The 6,757-nt window shown below is 38.2% G+C and overlaps 1 pseudogene; it reads left to right on the top strand.

Moving 5' to 3' along the window:
- The first annotated feature begins 922 nt into the window (after window positions 1-922).
- The window catches only part of LOC101989287, a 64,224-nt pseudogene continuing 58,389 nt past the window's right edge, over window positions 923-6,757 (top strand).

Below are 6,757 nucleotides of genomic sequence, written 5' to 3'. Positions count from 1 at the left end.
ATCAGATTAAACTGAGTTTGGATTTATGAGATTAAAACTTTAAACTATCTGTTAAAAGAGTGTTCACATAAGGAAGTCAGACTACTCTTAAAGCAAACAGAAAAATACATGGATATCAGGGGTAGGAGAAGGTCAAGTTTTTGACAGAGACAAAGAATCCAAATAATGAAAACAACTGGAAAAATTGATATATTACCAATAGAAAGACTATGTCATGAGGGGATGTAAATTTTTCCATGAGAAATACAGAGGCCAGAAGAAAGTGGCACAGCATTTCTATGATGCTAAGAGGAAAAATTGGCATCTCTCATTCTGTATCCTTTGAAAATATCCTTCAAGAATGTAAATATCTGCATGAAGATTGATGGAGATGGACACATGTAATAGTTCCGGCTCACACTTTTCCAAAACTGCTGACAGACACCAAACCAAGATCCAAGAAACTCAAAAGACACCAAGCAGGAAAAATGCTATAGGATCTGCAAATTAGCACAGTATATTCAAAGAAAAGTATACTGAAGAAAAGAGAAAAATCTCAAAAGATATCAAAGGTGAAATCTCATCTTAACTCTACAAAATAATGGGTAATTAAACCATATGATACAAATAAGTAGAAACTATGTAAGCAAGATGAAAATGGAGGGAAATATTGAAGTCTTTAAAAGAAAAACACAACACCCCCTAGAATTAAATATTCAATGAAATCATTCTTTCAAACACACACAGGCACCTTAACCCAAGTACTTTGACTTGGAAATTTTTGTGCTTTGGAGATATTTCTCTATGTGCTGAGAAAAATTTCAAAGTATCTCAAAATCAAAATATCTGCTGTCTAGACTCTAAAGATATATAATGCAAGAGGAAGGAAGAAGTAATCTTGTAACTTTGCAGGTGAATTATAAGGTATCATTGCTCCATAAGAATGAAAAGAATTGATAGGCAGGACAATGAGCAGCGCAGGGTGCACAGTAAGCTAGCAAGACAGCTGCTTCGGCACCTGCGTCTAGGGCACAGTAGCATGGTAGTGGTAGCAGTGGTGGTGGTCCAACTAATTCAGAACGCATATAAGTTAACCTGTGGGGACTTCCATAAATACTCTGGCAGGGTCTTTTTTCGAAAGATGTGCTTAAAATTACTATGTGGGCAGAGAGGGGCCAGAGCCAGGGTCAGTTGGTTCCAGACATAAATCAAGACAGGCAAGCACAATGAAACCTGATACAAAAATGACCTTCACAGTAGAGTGACTATCCTATTATTTAATCTATGACAACAGCAGTTGTTTTCTTGTTGCCATTACTTAGTATTAAAAACTCTACTAGGCAAGATGACAATCTTACACAAACTAGCAAATTAAAATAATCTTTGGATAATCAATTTTCTTCTCTATGCATGTTATTGTACTTCTAAGAAAACCTGTTTCCACTTTAGTCTATTTAGTGAACATATTTATCATAAATTTCAATACAGAACTGAGCATTGAAACTGCACACAAATTCAATTGAGTGTTGAAACAACACACAAATAGGGCAAGGACTATCAAAATAGATAAATGGGGCCAGTGAGACGGCCTAGTAGATAAATGTGCTCCCCACCAAGCCTGATGATAGAATTTCATCCCCAGAACCCATATCATAGGAGTCCCACAAGTTCTTCCCTGACCTTCATATGCATGACATAGCATTCACATGCACACACACATGCACATACACACCACACACACACTTGCATGCATGTACATGTGTGCACATATGTATGCATACAAAAATTAAAAAAATAAAAATAGAGAAGCCAAAATGTATAAACCTAGTCATGTTATTGACTGGGTTTTTCAAAACTGGGTAGGTATTTCGAAGGGAAGGTATACACAGTCTCAGTATGTAGCTCAGGCTGATCTGAAATTCAAGATCCTCTTCCCTTAACCTCCAGAGTGCTGGACAATAAATGCTCTTGGTAAGACTAGATCAATGTTTTTAAAAACCGTAATTAGAAGAGCTGGTATTGCAACCCAAGACACCTGACATCAGATATAAAGCCCTTAACGTTGAGTGCCTTCTTTGCAAGTTTAACACTGGTATTCCACCCTTCGTTTAACCAGAGTTGCTCATGGTAGATAGGTCACCACAATCTAACCTTTCAAGGAATTCCCATACAGCACAAAGGAAGAAGTAAACAGAACATATCTGTTGAAAATTCATCATACCATCCTGCTCTCTCAATTTGCAAATAAGAAGGGTGCTTGGCCAGAACCCCATACTCTATCACCCTAAGCAAATAAACAGAATAATACTACCAGTACAATAGCACAACGTTATATATCGTGATATGCACTTCTTTACTGGTTATTATTAATAAGATATATGTTTGAAGTTGGCTCCCCTGCAGCATAGACATAGTCCTCGTCAAGTCATCCACACTCTCCATTCTGGTCCTAGGATCAGTCTCCAGGAAATAGTCCAGAAAAGACTAAATAAATCTTGAAAATAAACTTTAACTGATTCCTAAATTGTTTCTTCTATTTTTCTCGCTTTATGTCATTTTATACTGCACTCCTGAGAACCTAATCATTTTTCAAATTCTGTTTTTGCACAGATAAACCTACTTCAGACTCTTCTTACATTTCCTGTTTTACACATGACCTTGGGTGAGCTATATAATCTTCCCATGACTCGCTTTTCTCCACTCTAAAGTGTGAATACAAGTGTCTCCCCACAAGGAACTCAGTGAGAAAAAAATTACACATGGGGAAACATTCCACAACAAAGGACACAAAATAACATTTTTTGTTTTAAGTTGTGTGAATTATCAAATGGATGAATAGTTGAAATAAAAATGACAATAAAATACTCTTGTAAATCCAAGGAGACAGGATTTTTGATGGATTGCAGTTTCCATTTGTCTTTCTGTGACCCTCCACTGCTCAGTTATTAATGATCTATATAGGCTGTCATTTTCTTGGCATTCATAAAAAGACCTGAGCTCAACCAACCTGCAAGTACATTTTCTGATAACTACACAGGCAATTTCAGTCTGTGTAAAGTCCACTTCCTGGACAACCACTTTAACCAATGCCTAGACTAAACACTGAAGCTTAAAATTAGTATCTAAAGCTATGTGATTGACCCACATTCCCAGCACTTGCGAAACACCAATTAAAATAGACTATAGGAGATCATTACTGACCTGTTTATCTACTCTAGAATGCCTTAAAATGTGTGCTTCATGTTCCTATCACCCTAGGACATTCAGAAGTAGTGAGTTCAGACTGGCATGCAGAAGCATGCTTCCAAAAAAGGAAAATTCAAAATGAGAAATTACAGGGGGAAATTGAATCCACCAGACAAATTCTCAGCAATAAATTAACATATGCTGCATTTGCAGAAAGCATAAAACAACCCACTCCCTCAAATATCCATATTTTAAATTAAGTCTTTATTAAATATTGAGATCAGTTGAGTTTCCATCAATATTACACATGTCCTGCAATATTGTAATCATACATATTTCATTAACTACATATTCATAACTTTCTAATAACATTTCCACTTGGACTTCCTGTCATTGGGGCTTACATTAGCATATAGGCATTTGGATTCCGTGAGGAAGGGAGGCAAAACATAATAACCAAAATATGCTTTCATTCTCCCTGTCAGCAGGAACTTTAGCATAAGCCATATAATTGAAAAGCAATGCCTGCCTGAAACACTGCATTACACAACACAGCAGCAGATTCAGAACAAAGAGAATAAAGCATATCATATTGTTTATCATAGGTAGTTACAGGTTTTCAATATTTTTTCATCCATTAGTTATCATTTCACCAAATCCACTTCTTGGTTTGTAGAGAAGAAAGAGTTCTGACGTTTCCATCTGCAAAACACTCATTATCCGGCAGAATGTTGAAAGCTGCAGCGTAGGCACAGTAAGAGGCACAAATAGGCAGCCATCACGTTACAAAGCAGTGATTCGCAATCATCTGTTATCTACTTGCTTAAGTTTTCTCACTTGCCTTTCAAGGCATCTCTTCCATCTGCATGGGCACTGCATGTATTTAATCCTCACCTTTACTGATTTTCTTCTCAACCATTTCTCAGGTCAAGCTTGTCTTAACTTGAACAAGTGGGCTAGGCCGAAGTCCGCATGAAATGACAGTGCTAAAGTAGATTCTCAAAAGCAAAACCAGAGATTAGATGGGATTTGTTTACTTAGAGAACATGACCAGGGTGCTACATCTGGCTTTTGAGCTAAAGAGAATTGGAGGCAGAGCTAGGATAAAATGCAGGGCCATCCCCAGCCCGGAACTACAGATCCACGTGAATAAATGCATGAGTCAAAGTTTCTGGCCAAAACTTAGGCCAAAGCTATAAACAGCCAGACAACTGGGTAGAAGTGGACAAATCCTTATCTGTAGTATGGCCTTGGTAGCAGGCCCTTTTGAAGGCACAGAATACCACTACCAAGCATGCAAAGTACATCTCTATGAGCTAAACTCCTTCCATGATGCCTAGCATACAATGAGTGCTCAAAAAAAATCACCTGAGTCATGTGTTAAAATCTAAGTCCACGAATATTTATATTCAATTGCAAAGCACAAAGGGATCTGTAATGGAAAGATTTTTTTTATAACTCATTTGGTATCAAAAGTTTGACATGAACAATTGTGACATTTATAGCCTTTGTTTATCTTGCATTTATCCATTTTGATGCTGATATATTATTGTGTGTGATTATGAAGCATTGCCTTGCATTTCTCTAAGGATGTCATAAAAACATACATTGGATTACATTACAAAATCCTGAGACATTTTGAATTCTACTATACAGTTGACTCCTGGGACCTGGTAAGGCATGTGGTCTAGTACCAAACCATTATGTTTGAATGCTGGAATCATGAACTTGCTTTTAAAATTATTTTTATATTTTCAATACTTTGTATACCAAATATAATTATAAAAATGATAAAGACAGGTGTGGTGGTGCTCGCTTTCCATGTCAGCACTCAGGAGGATCTCTCTGAGGTTTAGGACAGTAAGGTAAATTCCAGGCTAGCCAAGGCGACATAGTGAGACTCTGTCTCAAAAAAATATATACTTACATAGTGATGATATTTTATTTGTGATAACAAGTACAACTTGCCTAAGGATCAGAGTATGGAGTTAGCCACTAATTAGCAATAGATGGCAGGAAGTGGTGACACACACCTTTAATTCAGAAGACAGAGGCAGATGGATGTCTAGGAGTACTTGGGAGTCACATGCCTTTAATCCCAGCACTAGGGAGGCGGAGACAGGAAGAGATACAGCTGGGCAGAGAGAGAAATATAAAGCATAAATCGGGAGGAGACAGGAGCTCAGAGCATCCAGTCTGAGGATTCGTGTGGACAGTATCACCCCTTTGGTTCAGGATTCAGTGGAGGTAAGAACTAGTGGCTTCCCTTATCTTTTAACTTTCACCCCCTAATATCTGACTCTGAGCTTTTATTATTAAGACCAATTAGAAATCACACAACAATATATTAATAAACTAATTGCCTATTCATACATATTTCAGGATATCTACCTAGCCACATTCTTTCAAAAAATTAATGTATCACATACAGCTGAGGAAAATAAAATATACTTCTCCAAAAGTTATGCTGTAAATATGGCTGTGTACCAGCACGAACTATTTTTACTTTAATTATTTCAAAGGAAAATGCTATGCTGCATCTAATACCCCGTCTCAAACACTGGGATAGGAACTCTATCCTGAGGGTGTATAAGCCAGCACCTACCCCACAGAGCACCAGTGACAGATCAAAATCCAGCGTCTACCAAATTCCAACCTGGGGAACCAATGAGTTTATTGGAATTACTTACAGAGCACAGGTGAAGGGTTACTTGCAGAAGTGTGGGTGACTCCAAAGAAGCTGCAGCACCAAACGTTATCACCCCAGCATGGATGATTACAGCACCGTGGCACTGACTAAGGCCTCCTCTTCAGTTAACCCTCTACACTTTATGCACTCGAGCACCTCCTGCGACCACGAGACTGTGTGTAATTGGAGAAGAATTGGGTGCAGGTGCCTAGGAGTTTCAGGAGGGAATGGCTAGAATTTTAGGTGGGTGTTCACCATACCTTCCCCACCCTGTCCTTCTAGGAAGGATCGTCAACCCTCAACAGGCCCAATCTCCGGCTGCTCTACCAAGTAGTTCGAGCTGCTCTAATGGAGATTATAACTGTTATGCTGGCGGCGGGGGTGAGCTTAACAACCACGCCTCTCATTTAAGGAATAACTTCAAGCCAGTTTACTTCTTTCGAGAAGGTTCATGTACTTTTTAAAAGTGGTGGTGCTTTTTAAGGTTTTTTGGTTTTGTTTTCCAAAGCAGAAGAAAATTAATAGGTACTCCAGGGACCAGAGGGTATAATCTTCATCTCCATGGTTCTCTGTTTTAATTGAGGTGCTGAGATCACCATCCAGCAGGACTAAACAAAGGAGTGATTAAAAACAGATATCTAATTTTCTTAATTACCTAAAGACAATCCAATTTGCCTTCTTCTAAGGGTCAAGGAAACTCTTTATGGATGAACATATCTTTTTATTTTTGTTTTTTTCACTTCATGTAGAAAACTCAGTTCCATTATAACCATTATAACATTTTCATACATATACATTGTTCATACTTACCCCTCCCCCTCCCTCCCACTTTTTCTTCCCTCTCCCACAAGCAGCCCCACTCTGCCTTCCTCTCTCTCTCTCTGTCTCTCTCTCTCTATCTCT

Source organism: Microtus ochrogaster, chromosome X (assembly GCF_000317375.1).
Source record: "Microtus ochrogaster isolate Prairie Vole_2 chromosome X, MicOch1.0, whole genome shotgun sequence".
In the NCBI taxonomy this organism is placed as follows: domain Eukaryota; kingdom Metazoa; phylum Chordata; class Mammalia; order Rodentia; family Cricetidae; genus Microtus; species Microtus ochrogaster.
Note: the sequence above shows the minus strand (reverse complement) of the source record. Positions and strands in the feature narration are given on the sequence as shown.